Source organism: Cibotium barometz, chromosome 47 (assembly GCF_041138505.1).
Source record: "Cibotium barometz isolate CiBa-2024 chromosome 47, ASM4113850v1, whole genome shotgun sequence".
NCBI classification, from domain to species: Eukaryota; Viridiplantae; Streptophyta; class Polypodiopsida; order Cyatheales; family Cibotiaceae; genus Cibotium; species Cibotium barometz.
The window spans coordinates 40,724,943-40,740,076 of NC_141092.1; the positions used below are offsets into that span (position 1 = coordinate 40,724,943).

General features: G+C 46.1%; 1 protein-coding gene across 5 annotated transcripts in view; it reads right to left on the reverse strand.

Moving 5' to 3' along the window:
• Window positions 1-14,213, reverse strand: part of ALA2 (aminophospholipid ATPase 2) — a 125,407-nt gene extending 111,194 nt beyond the window's left edge. For 2 of the 5 annotated variants that reach the window (XR_015263780.1, XM_086784730.1), the window contains exon 1: window positions 14,070-14,213. The gene's annotated coding sequence lies outside the window, so the exon portion shown is untranslated. The remainder of the gene's footprint in view (window positions 1-14,069) is intronic. The other 3 variants (XM_086784733.1, XM_086784732.1, XM_086784731.1) reach the window with 2 other exon arrangements.
• Between the last annotated feature and the right edge of the window lie 921 nt (window positions 14,214-15,134).

Consider the following 15,134-nt stretch of genomic DNA (forward strand, 5'->3'; position numbering starts at 1 on the left):
CCTCCAAACTATCACACTTTGAAGCATCCAGCTTGTGCCATGCGGTCATAACATCCACCTCAAATGTAGATGTGAGCCATACGGAAGAGAAAACTTGTTTGAATTGGACCCATGTGGTGGGTGCTATGCCCTGCAAAAGAAGAGTAGACCACCACTGCAAAGCATTGCCCTTGAGAAAAGTGGCAGCTTTCCTCACCTTAGAGGACTCTGTGTAATTCCCACCAGAAAAAGCAGCATCAAACTGCTGTAAGAAGGTAAGTGCTTTAAGTTTATCCTTGGCCCCACTGAATGTGTCAAACTTCACTGCAGCTCCCCCTTCCTTGTAATCTTTCGCCTTTCCCATAGGCGTTAGATTGTCATATGGAAGCGGTTTCGCAAGATTGCTGCCCCCAACATTCATACCCATCATTGGGTCAACATTTCCCATTCCCATGCCAGGCATACCATACATTCCAGCCATGTTTCCAAACATTCCATTATGCATACCTGGCTGCATACCACCAAACATATTGCCTTGCATCCCAGGTTGCATGCCTCCAAACATATTTCCTTGCATACCGGACTGCATACCACCATACATATTCCCTTGCATGCCAGGCTGAAAATTGGCTCCAAAAGGCCCATACATACCCATGCCTCCCTGAGGGTAACCCCCAGTCATGGATTGGAACACCGAGCCACCACCAAAATAACCTCGATGCATATTCTGCTGAGGAATAGGTGGCTGTCCATAGAAGGAACTCTGAGAGTTTGCTCCATAAGCATGCTGCATATTCGGAAACTAGCCAAAAGATGGTTCCTGTGGGATGGCACCACTATGACCCTGAGGAAGATTCTTCGAACGAACGTTCTTCTTTTTCTGGGGCTCTGTGCGAGATCTCATAAATTCAGCAAATCTCTCGCTCTGAGTGAGCTGCATAAAAGTATCCATAACACTAGCCAAACGATCTTTGAATCGAGCATCATCATCCTCTTTACCATGCACATCTTCTGGCTGTGTTACATCCTCATAAGGCTCAACATCTGCAGCCTGTTCTCCTGCAAAAATATCCTCAGATACATCTCTTTCAGGAGAAGTCTCTTGCTCTTCTTCTTCGTGATAGAAGTACTTATCCTCTGTATCAGACATGTTTGCTGAATTTTCAGCGATGGCTTTCTTCAAAGCAACCACGAGCTCACCCCCTTCAGAAAGTTGATGATTGGTCCCGGCGACGGAACCTTGAAACCGGCCTCTGATAGAAAACCAGAGTGCGGTAGACTAGCAGTCACCCGTCCACTTGTAGTCTAGATGTGAAAACAAAGCAGATTGGAGCTAGAGTGCCCAAATCTGAAAACACAACGACACCTATTGGCCCCAAAGCTTGGCGCCCCTTGCGGTATTTCTTTATTCAATTATAATAATATGAATGGCTGAGTACAACACAAAGATCAACCAAGAGTTTACACCTGTATGTCCAATCTGACGGCCCACAATCCCTCTTAGCACAGAGGATCTATGCACACAGATCTGTGTTCCACAATAACACACTGTGCCTCCCTCTGATCAGCCAAGACCACTAAGCAGGCCAGCCATGGGCATACATCTGGCATAACTCAAGTGCATGATACATCATCTCAGCTCATACATACATATGCTGTCCAAACTCTGTCTCAACCCTTGTCAATCTGCCATACCCCTCCTCTCACAAGGGGCCAGATAACTCATATCTGCAACAGACATCAAGCAGTAGAAAGAGAGATAGATGAACAGAAACGAAGCTTACCAAATTCAGCTCATGACACAGCACTAGAGGAAGCAACGGTACCAATCTGTACTTGCAGGCACTTGTATCCACAACCCTGCTTCACATATGTGCACGTACTTGCCTGTACCTTCCTCCTTGTGTTCACCTCTATGCTGACTTTGAATGTACAGATCTGAAAAACAGCACTGTACCCGTCTGCACCACCTCGGGATATGTGCCAGGAGTTATACTTGCACACACAGCCTGCTGTCCACTCTTGTACCTGCCTGAATCAGCGAAATCAGGCCTGTCCAGCACCTGTCATGCGCCGCTTGCAGCAACTCTGTTCAAGGCAACTTCTGTCAGTCCTGTCCGTACACTGTATGGCTGTCGTACAGGGCTGTACGGCCTGTACCTGAACCTGCAGCCACCTGTTGACAGTCGCCTGCTATGGCTGCCTCTGTCCCACAGCTCTGCGCCACCTGTACTCAACAGTACCTGCAGTCGTACAGCACTGTACGGCTGCTGTACGGCCTGTTGCAGCACTCAGCTCACTCACAGCAAACAGCCACAATCAGTCTTCAGCAGCAGCCGCCTAGAGTTTCCTCAGCTTTTCCACGCTTGTACTCTAGTGCGTGAGAACTCCTCCACGACTCCTTTCCCAAAAGCTAGAGAGAGAGAGAGGAGAGAGAAGCACTACTCCAAAAGTGGAGTGGCCCTCCTCCCCATAATAATCCCTAGGGCCCCAAACTTTAAAAGTTCCCTAGGGCCACTAAGGCCTAGGGGCAACTTTTATAAACATTAAAATTTAATGTTTCTAGTTCCCCCCCTTTACACCTAGGGATGTCCACACATCTTAAACTCTGTCCGGGCACCCCCCATGTGAATCATAAAATATTCTGACTCTGCAACCACCATGCCCACACTTGTACTGTTCCATTTTCACAGGGCCATGACAGATATAACTTCTTCCACAAAGGTTAGTGATACAGTGGTGCTTCCACCCATATGACCAAACACTCACATATTTGGGAGGATTACCAACCGCTCTCTTCTTCAGTTCGCATTGGAGATGACTCTTCCTTACCGGTTCTAGGTATTAGTAATGTTTCTCTTGGTTCCTTTGCTACTCTCCATGAAGTTTTACATGTGCCTCGACTTTTAAAGAACTTGTTTTCAATTCACATGCTCGGAAGGGACTTGGAGTTTATTTTGATGGTGAGGTGGTTGAGGTCATAGACAAAAAGACACTCTTGGTTGTGACCAATGGAGTTCATGATGACTCTCATATGCATCAGTTATTCTCTCCTTCTTATGCCTTAGTCACCGTTGATGAGACTTCTTTGTGACATTCATGCATGTACCTGTTTCTGCTTTGCAAAAAATTTCTTCCCAGTAGTTGGTTCTTGGTTTACCTAAGCTCCAACAACTACCACATATATGCTCATCTTGCATGATTCGCAAACATCACAGAGATGCTTCTCCAGAGAAGGCTACACGTCGGGTTACATGAAAGCTCAAGCTTTTACATGCAAACTTGGTTGGACCTATGGAGGTTGAGTCCCTTAGAGGGGCTAAGTACTTCATGGTTTTGGTGGATGATTTTACTTGGAAAGTATGGGTATGTTTCTTGGCTCGGAAGTCTAATGCTTTTGCCAGTTTAGGACTTGGATAGCCATGGTTGAGAATCAGTCTCACTCTACAATTTCATTCTTGAGGACTGAAAATGGTGGTGAGTTTGTACCCTTTGATGAGTTTCTTGCATTGAAAGGTATTCAATGGCAGACAACAGTTCCTTATACTCCTCAGCCACCTTACATGATGTTTTATATGTACCACGGATTTCCAAAAATCTGTTTTCAATGTACAAAGCTTCTCAAAAGGGACTTGGTGTGTACTTTGATGATGAGGTCATTGAAGTGATCGACAAGAAGACTCTCTCGGTTGTTGCCAATGGAGTCCATGATGGGGGTCTCTACAAGATCACCAACTTTCCTTCCCAAATCCCTGACACTTACTCACATGTTCATCATCTTTTCTCCCCCTTGATGGCCTTGGTTTCTGAGGCAGATACTTCTCTATGGCATTCATGTTTTGGTCATGTACCCATTGCTGCCTTACAGAAGTTCCATTCTCAGTCGGTTGTCAGCAAACTACCTCAACTCAGGTCTTTTTCACATATTTGCTCGTCCTACATGACAGGCAAGCATCATCGAGATGCATTTCCAAAGGAGGCCACTCATCGAGCAACCCGAAGACTGAAGCTTATACAGAGATCTTGCTGGACCCATGGAGGTTGAGTCTCTTGGAGGGGCTCGATATTTTCTTCTTCTTGTGGATGGTTTCACTCGCAAAGTCTAGTTATGTTTTCTGGCTCGCAAGTCAGATGCTTTTGCCAGGTTCAGGATTTGGATCGCGATGGTGGAAAATCAATCTGGGGGTACAGTTTCTTTTCTCCGGACTGATAATGGCGACGAGTTTGTACCATTTGATGACTGTCAAAGGGCATTCACCGACAAACCACTGTTCCTTACACTCCTCAGTAGAATGGAGTTGTGAAACGGAAGAACAGGACCGTAAAAGAGATGGCCCGTGCTTTGTTGCATCATGCTGGTCTCCCTCTTGCTTTCTGGGGTGAATCTATGGCTACATTAGTTTATCTCATTAACCGCTTTCTCACAAACCCGGTTAAGGGGATGACTTCGGAGGAGTTCACTTCAGGTACTGAAGACGAGGTCCTGGTCAATAGCGACTAGAATGGTCTTCCAAACGCTGCCTCATATGGAGTCCTACCAATAGCTGCAGAAAAAGAATCATTCAAAACCACTTGAACTAAAGGCAAATACAATTTGCTGATCGTGGACATAGCACTTCAGCACATCAAAGGCCAACTGGTTGTAAATCTCTGTCTAGCCGTCCATATGTGGGTGAAATGCACTGAAAAAATTCAATTTAGTACCAAAGTTATCAAACAATGCCCTCCAAAAATGGCTGGTAAACTTGGCATCTCGGTCTGACACTATGGTCCTAGGAATCCCGCCAATCGGGTACCAATGCCGAATAAACAACTGGGCAACATCCTCGGCGGTCACATTGGCACTGCATAGAATAAGCATAACAAATTTGCTAAATCTATCAACTATAGTTAAGCACTGAGTAGTACGCTTACTCGGACTGGGAGGCAAATTCGTGACAAAGTCCATCAAAATATCTTGGAAAGGTCCCTCAGGAATTAGCAAGGACTGTAACAACCCTATCTTCTTTCCACGAGGAGCTTTCATCTTTTGACAAATATCATAGTGTTGTACATATGAAAACACATCTCGCCTCATTTTTGGCCAATAATATTGCCGTTTCAATTTCTCCAAAGTCGAATTCATGCCCAGTAATGGCGTCATGGGCGTCATGGAGAAGAGCTGCCCTAAACGACTTCATGACACATGGTCAGCCTTTGTAGAAAAGCCAACCATCGCATATCAAAAAGTGGCATGGTCTTGTGGCATCCAATGCCTGTTCCCACTGTGTACCAAATTCCTCGAAATCCGTGTATGTGTGCTTCATGTCATCTAGTCCCGTACCAACAAGGTCGAGTCTAGTGGTCTGAATCGAAGTCACTTGTCCCTTCTTACTCAAAGCATCAGCCACAGGATTGGCCTTTCTTGGAAAGTACTCAATCATACCACCAAATTGCTGGAATATTGGACTCCAGCGGTGTTGTCGGTCACTCCACTGTGCACTTGGCATTGTCTAAATCTAGCGTAATGCCTGATGGTTAGTGCGAACCTCAAAGTCACGGCCATAAAGAAAATGTTTCCAATGTTTCAAGCCTGTATAACTACAAGGAGTTCACAATCGTAGACTGAGTAATTCTTCTCCGCGGGCAGTAACTTACGAGACATGTAAGCTACTGGATGACCATTCTGTTGTAATACACTGCCAATTGCGATGTTACTCGCATTGATGATCACCTGAAATGGCTCATCCCACGAGGCAAGTGCTAAACAAGGCGCTTCTCATAAAGCCACCTTGAGGTTCTTGAATGCCTCCAACGCTCGTGGAGTCGTTCGAATCCATTGCCTTCTTGTCTTGACACCCTTTAGCAAATCGGTGAGATCCACAGAGAGGTCACAAAACTTGTCTATGTGGGTGGAGTATGCCTAGCATATACCCACAAAGGAGCTGATGTCATAAGCTATCTGAGGTACTTCCCAAGTGACAATCTCGGCCACCTTAGCCGGATCAAGTCGAATGCCTTCTGCACTAATTATATATCCAAGGTAATGAACCTGGAACAAATAAAATTCCGACTTCTTCTCATTGACATAGAGCTCGTTGCTTTCCAACAACTTAAGGACTTTCTCCACATCAATGTCATGCTGCTCAACCATAGCTGAAAATACCAGTATGTCGTCTGGAAATATGAACACACACTTTCCAAGTAATTCTCGGAAAACACACATTATCACGCGGTTGAATGTAGCTGTGGCGTTTGTCAAGCCAAAAGGCATGACCCCAAATTCATAGAGGGCCCGTTCCGTACGGAAGGCTGTCTTGGGAATGTTCCCCTCCACAATCCGCACCTGGTGGTACCCACTCTTTAAAATCGAGTTTCAAGAACACCTTAGCCCCGTTCAGCCTCTCCAGAATATAATCAATTCGAGGCATCGGGAATCTACTCTTGATAGTCAACTTATTGAGTGCACGATAATCGACACACAAACAAGAAGACCCATCTTTCTTCTTGACAAACAGGGTTGGTGCTACAAATGGCGACACGCTGGGGCGGATGAAGCCAGATTGCAACAATTCTTGGAGTTGGCGGTCCAACTCCGATCCATTGCCTTGGAAAGGCGATATGGAAACTTGCTCGAGGGTTCCAAGCCTGGGAGGAGGTCAATCTTGTGGTCCTCCGGTCTGGACGGGGGAAGCTGGGGAGGGAGATTGTACCGAAGAAAAATATTCTAGAACTTTTCATGGAGAGCCAAATACTTCTCGGAAGCACTGGCAACTGTTTGGGCAATCTGGATGTATATCATTGCACAATGTGTGCCTTTCCTAATTGCTCACTTAGCCACAGTAAGTGGCTTATGAGCGGAAAGTTTGGAATTCTTGGCTCACACTTAATGGTCACTGGGGCGTTTGACACATTTCGATTAATCTGGAAAGTGTGCTTGTCCCACTTGACATCAGGAAGGAACTTGGGAAACCATTGAATGCCCAAAATTATGTCTGCTCCTACAAGAGAGGCAACCATAAAATCATGCACAAACTCTATGCCTTGAATAACTAATTTAGCACCTAGAGCTTCATACTTGACGCTCATTGTCATGCCTGTGCTAAAACCCTCAACTTGTTTGTCCACCGAAGTTAGGACAAAACGAGCACGCCGAGCGGCCTGTTCCGTGACCACGTCTCCTCCGTGCTGCCGCTATCAAACAAGACCACGACTCTCTAGCCACCTATGTAGCCAAAGGTCTTGAGCAATTCGTTGCGCTCATACTCCTGGTCATGGGCGCCCTTCTGCTTATCTTTGAGCTCCCGGCTAATGATTGCTCCAACTGAAGCATTGGGATTTGAAGAACTAGAGACAGCCACTGGGGTCTGTGTGGGAACTGGGCTCACCACGGAAGCTATGGAGGCTGAGGCGGCGGTCTTTGGAGCGGTAGTCATCTTAGGACACTCTCGAGAAGTGTGTCCTTTTATATGAGAAAAGAAACACCTACCCTCCTTCTTGTACTGAGAAATCTCCTCGGCACTCAACTTGCCACCTATCTTGCTTGCCTCCGCTTTCTCGTCTGGAGTAAGCTTGGACGCATTGTTTGAGTTCTTGGAGCCAGAGGCTCCCGTGCTCTATCCTGGGGAAGACCCCGTCTAGTTCTAGCCTTTTCCCCCCGAGGGGGTAGCCTTGGGAGGAGTCAGCTGGGAAGTCAGGGACTTGCCACCATTGTGCTTCATTTCAACACTCTGCACAAGCGAGAGTGCCTCTTCGAAGGTGGCTGGCCCAAACATACGCACCTCCCACTGGATTTGCGAGTCAAGGCCATACAAAAATTACCCTTTCTTGTTCGTATCAGATAAGCCTAATTGCAAACATAAAGTCGAAATTCTATTGGCAAATTGAAGGACTGGTTGCGCGTTCTGAGGCGCTCCCCTGAACTCGTCTTCGAGTCGCTCAAGGTAATGGGGCGGTAGAAGCCGTTGCTTAAGGTCGTAGACAAACTCGTCCCACACATAAGCTGCCATACCTAATTTGGTGTGGAGCATAAGCCCACTGGGTCCACCAAGGAATGGCCTCACCTTCCAAGTACCAATCGGCTAAGATTACTCTGTGAGTATCATTCTTTCTAACTGCGGCAAAGTAAGCTTCAAACTGATGCAACCATGAATAAAGAGTTGTGGGGTCGAGTTTACCATTATACTTATTGAAGTTCATTTTCTCGAAAAAATGATTCGAGGATGCCGTGGGTGTCAATCTGGCGTCCAAAGCTGCAAGGTAACGCTCATGTTCCACGCGTCGCATGGCTTCATCTTCGCATTGTCAAATCTCCAATGCACGCATCTGCAACTCAAGCATCGAACTCGGCTGCGGTCGTGACCCTACAAGAGGGTCCCTGTGTAGAGGATCTGGAATCTGGGATACAGAAGGAGAGGGAGGAGGAGATGGAAAACGCGGCGCTGGAGAACGGGTGCGCTCTTCCAAAGCCAAGATCTGCGCCTTCCACTCTTCCAACTTGGTAGTCTAGTCTGCGATTGCTCGCATCATCTGTTGGAACATCTCTGTAACACTCATTGCTGATGTCCTAGCTGGGCTGCCTGGTGCACTCTCGTCCCAAGGTTCTTGGTCTCTCTCGTCGTCGAAGCTCGCCATAGCAGGAAAACGCACTTCCTTTCCGGAGCGCAATCTGACCATCCACTATGTGTGAGGGAGACTTCCAGAGGCTGAAAACCAACCGTCCTTCGAGGGACAGGAGTCACTCCGAAAGGAGTAGTCCACCGGAGTCTGAAAACCAACCACACGAGCGAGAAAAAATTTCTCGTTTCTCGCTGAATCTTTACACTTGAAGTAGGCTTTGGTACCACTGTAAGATGCGGAAGCTTCAGGGAAGATCAGTAACTTCAATGCTCAGAAAAACAGCACACTTGTCGCGACGAAATTAATGCACAAAACTGAATATAGATGTGTAGAAAAATAGAGGGAGAGAGAGAGAGAGAGAGAAAGAAAGAAAGATTTATTAATGTCTTCCAAAAGACCGAACTCGGCCTATGAGAAATCAGTGTACCTGTGTGGGGTATCCTCTGTCATCCCAACAAAATGAAAAAGTACTGAACTAGAGGACACAGTATGGGGTCCCGAATACCCTCTGTAGGGCCCCCACCACGAATGGTGTATTTGCTTTTATTAGAATGATGCAAAACTGAAATAAAAGACTGAACCTGAACCTTCTTGGCTGAGATAGATCTCTACCCTTGACCTTCAATCCTTCACTCCTGCTGCATTAGCTTGTCCTTGGCTGTCCTAGCCCTTTGTTCAGCTTCAGCACTTGGTGAATTATGATAAATGAACTGATCCATGCGATGGGTATTTATACCCTTCAGGGAAGCTAGTCGGCTGGATTAATTACCAGTCGACTGACTGAAAATGCTCCACGACCAGAAAATACAGCATTAAATGCTGAAAATGCTGCGCATGACCCAAAATCAATGCTGGCCATCAGGCGCGTCAGATCTGCCTGCTGGGCAGCCTGTGTGGGCTGCCCCACACCTGGCTTACAGCCCTCTAGGGCTGTGTACCCTGTAGGTTGCCTGTCCAAGAGCCCTAGGGCTGTCCTACAGCCCTTCCATGGCCATGCCATGGCTGGTGGGCACAGCCAAGGCCTTCCTGGCCCCTATGGGGTGGTTCTACACCTCCCCCATGCTCATATCTGTCCTTGGGGTAGCCCTATGGGCTGGCCCCTTTCCTATATGCAAACCCTAACTGTCTACAAAGTGATCTGGTATGCAGTATCATACCAGATACACAGAACCACTGACATCATTCTAGAGGGAGACTCACAGCACGGACTAGCATTGTTTCATGTGCAGGACAATGCACACCTGACCTCGGACGACTGGAATGGAACCTTGGCTGACTCATCCCGGACTGGGCTCACATGGGACCAGTTTTCCATCCCAGGTCCTGCACCATCTGTGCAGATATGTCTACGTGGCATCCAAGTGCGGGAGAGGGCTGCTGTCCCAATGTGTGGCCTGTAGCAGAGGGTGGGCTGCTGTCCCAATGTGTGGCCAGACCAGAAACGCTGATGTGCTGAATGACAAGCGAGGAGGATGAAGGTGTGTTGTGTAGAGCCCGGCAGCAGCAACAGCAACGCAACATATGATACCGGATATGTGCAATGAAGTGGTACGCCATAGTGAATGATGAGGCTAAGCTATATATATTGAGGGGAGCTGCTGGTCAGTCAGCCTAAAGGCTGTAGGCCAGCAGCCAAGACAAAAATCCCCAAATAAGACAAAAAAATACCTAGAAAAATCCCCTTTTTAGGGCTGGGAAAAATATTGTTTTCACAAACCCCCTCTCAGTCCAAAAAGGGGACCATGAGAGAAGATGATGGATGCCAGGGTCCCACACTGACACACTGGCAGAAGGAATGTATCCCCTCTGGAAACAAAATCTGATAAAGTTAGAGAGGACGACCGTGATGGCAAACTTGGTGAAGATGATGTCAAAATATGCAGCGGAGATGAAGACAAAATCAGAGAACACAAGAGCAAGTGCAGAAAAAATACAGCAATGGAGAGAGAGAAAGAAAGAAAGAAAGAGAGATTTTATTAACGTCTTCCAAAAGACCGAACTCGGCCTATGAGACAAATCAGTGTACCTGTGTGGGGTATCCTCTGTCATCCCAACAAAATGAAAAAGTACTGAACTAAAAAGTACTCAGAGAGAGAGAGAGAGAGAGAGAGAGAGAGAGAGAGAGAGAGGCGTGTAACTCTGCTCTATATACACAAAGAAAATCCCGAAAACTGATACAATGAGTGGAGGGGCCAAGGGGCCATTTTATATGGCCCCACAGGTGCAGTCGGCCAGTAGAAGAACAGCCAACAACAGCCAGAAACCCACGACTACTCCAACCTTCAATCGGCCAACACACAGGTAAAGTTGGGGGCAACAGAGTGTGGTCGGCCAGCACCTGGATAAACCGACAGGCTTTGGACAGCCTCCCACGTATCAAAAAAAAAATGGAAAAAAATAGGGAAAAATATGGAGAGTGGGGAAAAATGAGAAAACACCTAATACGGGCGGGCACACCCACAACAGAGGCCCTGGTGTATATGTATAGACAAGAGATGACTTCTATCACATGAGTGTATGTACATGGGTTGATCGTCTCTCCCAAAGTAAGATCTTGAACGGACCTCTCCATTGAGTAAGAAGCCCCATTCCCTATATGGTACAGATCAGAGTTTGGGGAATCAACTTCTGGTGAGAGAAATTGGTCCTCCAGGAGTTCGGTAGACAATCCATGGTGTGTGCTCTCGAGGTCTTCAATCCCTTTGCTCACGATAGCTCTGATACCATGTGAGGGCAAAAGGACGAAAGGACCAAAATTACGAGAGATCAGAGCAAATCAACACAGCATGAAATATGTGAGTGAGTCTATATAATGGTGAGTGAACATATGTACAAGAACCCTCTGATGTGAGGTGACTCTAAGTAGAAAGATGAGTGCAGAAGCAGAGATGATGTCGGAGCTGAAGCACGGTCAATGACAAAGGCTCGCGTCAATGTGAGGCAAAGCACTCTGAGAGGTGGTCGGTGTCGAAGGCTCGCATCAGTGGATGCAAAGGCACTCTGAGGTGGTAGTGGCAACGGAAGATGAGGTGATGCAGGCTCTGATGACAAGGGTGCTACGGAACCCGAGGTGGTAGATGAAGAGCAAAAAAGGCTACCGTCCCGAGTGGTGGTGGTCTCTAATGACGAGGGTGCTACAAGACTTGAAGGGTGCAAGCTCTGATGACAAGGGTGCTGCATACCTGAGGGTGCAAGCTGTGGTGACAAGGGTGCTGCGTACCTAAGGAGCAGAGAGGGCTGCCATCCCGGGTGTTGCAAGCTCTGGTGACACGGGCGCTGCGTACCTGATGTGGTAAGGAGCAGAGAGGGCTGCAATCCCGAGTGGAGAAAACGCTGATTTGCTGATGTAAGCACAGATGATCTGCTGATGATAAATGCTGATGTAAGCACTGATGGTGTGCTGATGTAAACACTGATGTAAGCGCTGATGTAAGGCTGATGTAAACACAGATGATAAACGCTGATGTCAGTGCTGATGTAAAGGATGTAAGTGCTGATGTAAGGCTGATGTAAAACGCTGATGTAAAGGATGTAAAGGATGTAGCAGAGAGGGCTGCTGTCCCACGGTGTGGCCTGTAGCAGAGGGTGGGCTGCTGTCCGAACGTGTGGCCAGACCAGAAACGCTGCTGTGCTGAATGTCAAGCGAGGAGGATGAAGCTGTGTTGTGTAGAGCCCGGCAGAAGCAGCAGCAACAGCAACAGCAACATATGGTACCGGATATGTGCAATGAAGTGGTACGCCATAGTGAATTATGAGGCTAAGCTATATATACTGAGGGGAGCTGCTGGTCAGTCAGCCTAAAGGCTGTAGGCCAGCAGCCAAGACAAAAATCGCCAAATAAGACCAAAAAATACCCAGAAAATTCCCCTTTTTAGGGCTGGGGAAAAATATTGTTTTCACACACACGTGGCTGGCTACTGGTCTGTTGTAAAATGGCTAGGAAACAGCCATGAACATTGTGCAACGTCCGTTGGATGTTGCAATGCTATTTAAAAACGGTAACCTATTCTATTGCACAGCCTTTCACTTCACCATTAGCAAAAAAATATTGAAGCCTATCACTTGGTTTTAGAATGTTCTAAGGTGCTTCAATAAGGGTTTGGAGAGGCCATGTAAAACTATACCTATATTACAATGTCTTCACGTTTATGTGTTGTTGCTAACATGCCACATTTCCCCTAATATTTTGCCTTGCCATTTTTTTGTTGTTTTCGTTTCCTAGTTTTCTGCAGATTCCATGCAACTATGAGAAAAACACCTAGGTACCGAAAGTCCAAAGGTCTACGCTCATCCAAGGTACCAAGCACCCTCCGAATGGATGATGCCATGTGACAAGAAGTGGTCGAAAGGAAGGCTATTCCATATGCGAGGGCATTATGCAAGACTACATCTGTAAGGAAGGTCAGAAGGAAAGTACCAAGCACCCCAAGAGAAGACTATGTGCTGTGGTCAAAAGGAAGGCCAACTAGCTGATACTATATAAGGAGTTGCCGTAGGCAGTACTCCTCTGTGCAAGGCCATTCTAACAAGCTCACAGAAGTATTCGAATCAGGCATGAAAAGAACTCGCTGCTGCAAAGTGCATGGTGGAACTCGATCTATTCCAATACTGGGCTGCAAACCCCCCTAGTGGATGCAAGGTGTGCTATGGGACACACAAAATAGTCATCTGTGGGCAAGGTGTTTATGGTCTGGACTCTGGAGACCTCATACTCCAAGTGTCGATCCTGATCCCAACTCTCCCATACTTGGAGGTGATACTGAGCTCTTGGGCCTATGGTTGGGATGGTGAGGCCATCGACTACTCTCCATGTATTCTTTCTGGGTATGAGTGGTGGTCTTGGGCCTATGGTTGGGATGGTGAGGCCATCGACTACTCTCCATGTATTCTTTCTGGGTATGAGTGGTGGTCTGGATGCAAATTGTTACATAAGATTGTAAATGTATTTGGCAGAGGATTATTTTTCTTTTCTTTTCTTTTCTTTTTTTTTTGGGTGGGGGGGGGGTAGTTTTTTTCAAGAAGACTCCTTAAATTTCCGTATCTCTCCAAGCTTAATTTGCTAAATTGAAACAAAGACAAAGTAGATGATGAGTTGATGCAAACTTAAGCTCTGCCAATAGCCCATGTACAATGCCAAACCTCTTGATCAGTAATTCGATCCGGCATAGCCAATGAGATCAATACACAGACTGTTAGAAAAGGTTAATAAGGGTTAGACGCTATTTTCAGGATTTCTTGACCCCAAAAAAATGTAATTTTAATGGGTTTTTTCATAGCACTGCAGGCATTCTAAGGAAGAAATGGGCTGGGCTGTACAGATCACCCTCAGAATGTTGACGAAAATGGCAGCTTTATTTGCAAATTTTAGCCATTGTTTATTCGAGCAAAAAGGACCAAATCCGGTTGGGGGAAGGGGCGGGGGAAAGCAAAACACCCTCAACGCGAAAAGCAAAAGCAAGAGCAGAAGCAGAAGCATATGGCAGACGACATACCTTGCAGGAGCTTGGAGCTTGCAGGAACTCGCTAAGCTTTCCTTGCGTTCGGCTTAATACACTCAAAAATGAACGTTTCAAAAAGCAATTATATGGCACCAAAATGTTTTTTTTGCAAATTTAATATCTTAATAAAATCAACATAGAACCAAGATGGTGAAGGGTCGGAGTTACAAAACTAAGTGAAGAGCATTGCATTTTTTTATTGTGTGCTCATATCCACTTTCACATGAAGATGCCCACTCACATTAGGGTGTTTAGGGAATGGGGGCACCAAGTCTCTCAGTGAGTATATATCCTATTAGTCCAGCACCTTGTGACGCTTTTCAAGGAGGAATTCCCTACTTGGAGCTGGCCACCCAACATATAGCCACGCAGAGTTGGTCGTTTGTTCGCAAATAGTGGAGGTTCTTAAATAAGAGCCTTTTCCCACATTGTAGTTTATTGTGCCATCAAAAATTATAGGGTATTTAATGATTCAAAGAGTCTATGATTTGATTGAAAGCATCTAAGTTTTCGAGGTTTGCTAATATATGTGGCCAAGTTTAGCATCATTTAACTTTGTTGATCTTGCACAGCTACATTTTCAAGTGCCCATGTTTCCATAAAAATAGTTGACCCCTTAATTCTTACTAAGCTAGGCATGGGAAAGCTAGGTAATGCCTCCACATAGGTGTTGAATGGTTATATGATGCCTACTGTAATGTCTAAAGAAGGCATGGAAAGTTGCGAGATCGAATGTAAGGCCGAACAACCATCCTTGAATCTAGACTCTGACTTCTCATTCATCCGAGTTAATGTGTAAACACCCTAGAAATATTATGTGTCTTATACATGAACCCCATTGGGTACTTTCTATCGCTCCTTGTAATCTAGACTCTGACTTCTCATTCATCTGTGTAAACACCCTATAAATACTCTATGTCTTGTATGTGAACCCCATTGGGTACTTTCTATCGCTCTTTGTAACTTTTCTACTTCAAGTACACGAGCATTTCACATACACTTTGAATGCACTTTAATGTCGTGCAGAATGGTTCACTTTAAAAGCCAAAACTTTTTTTT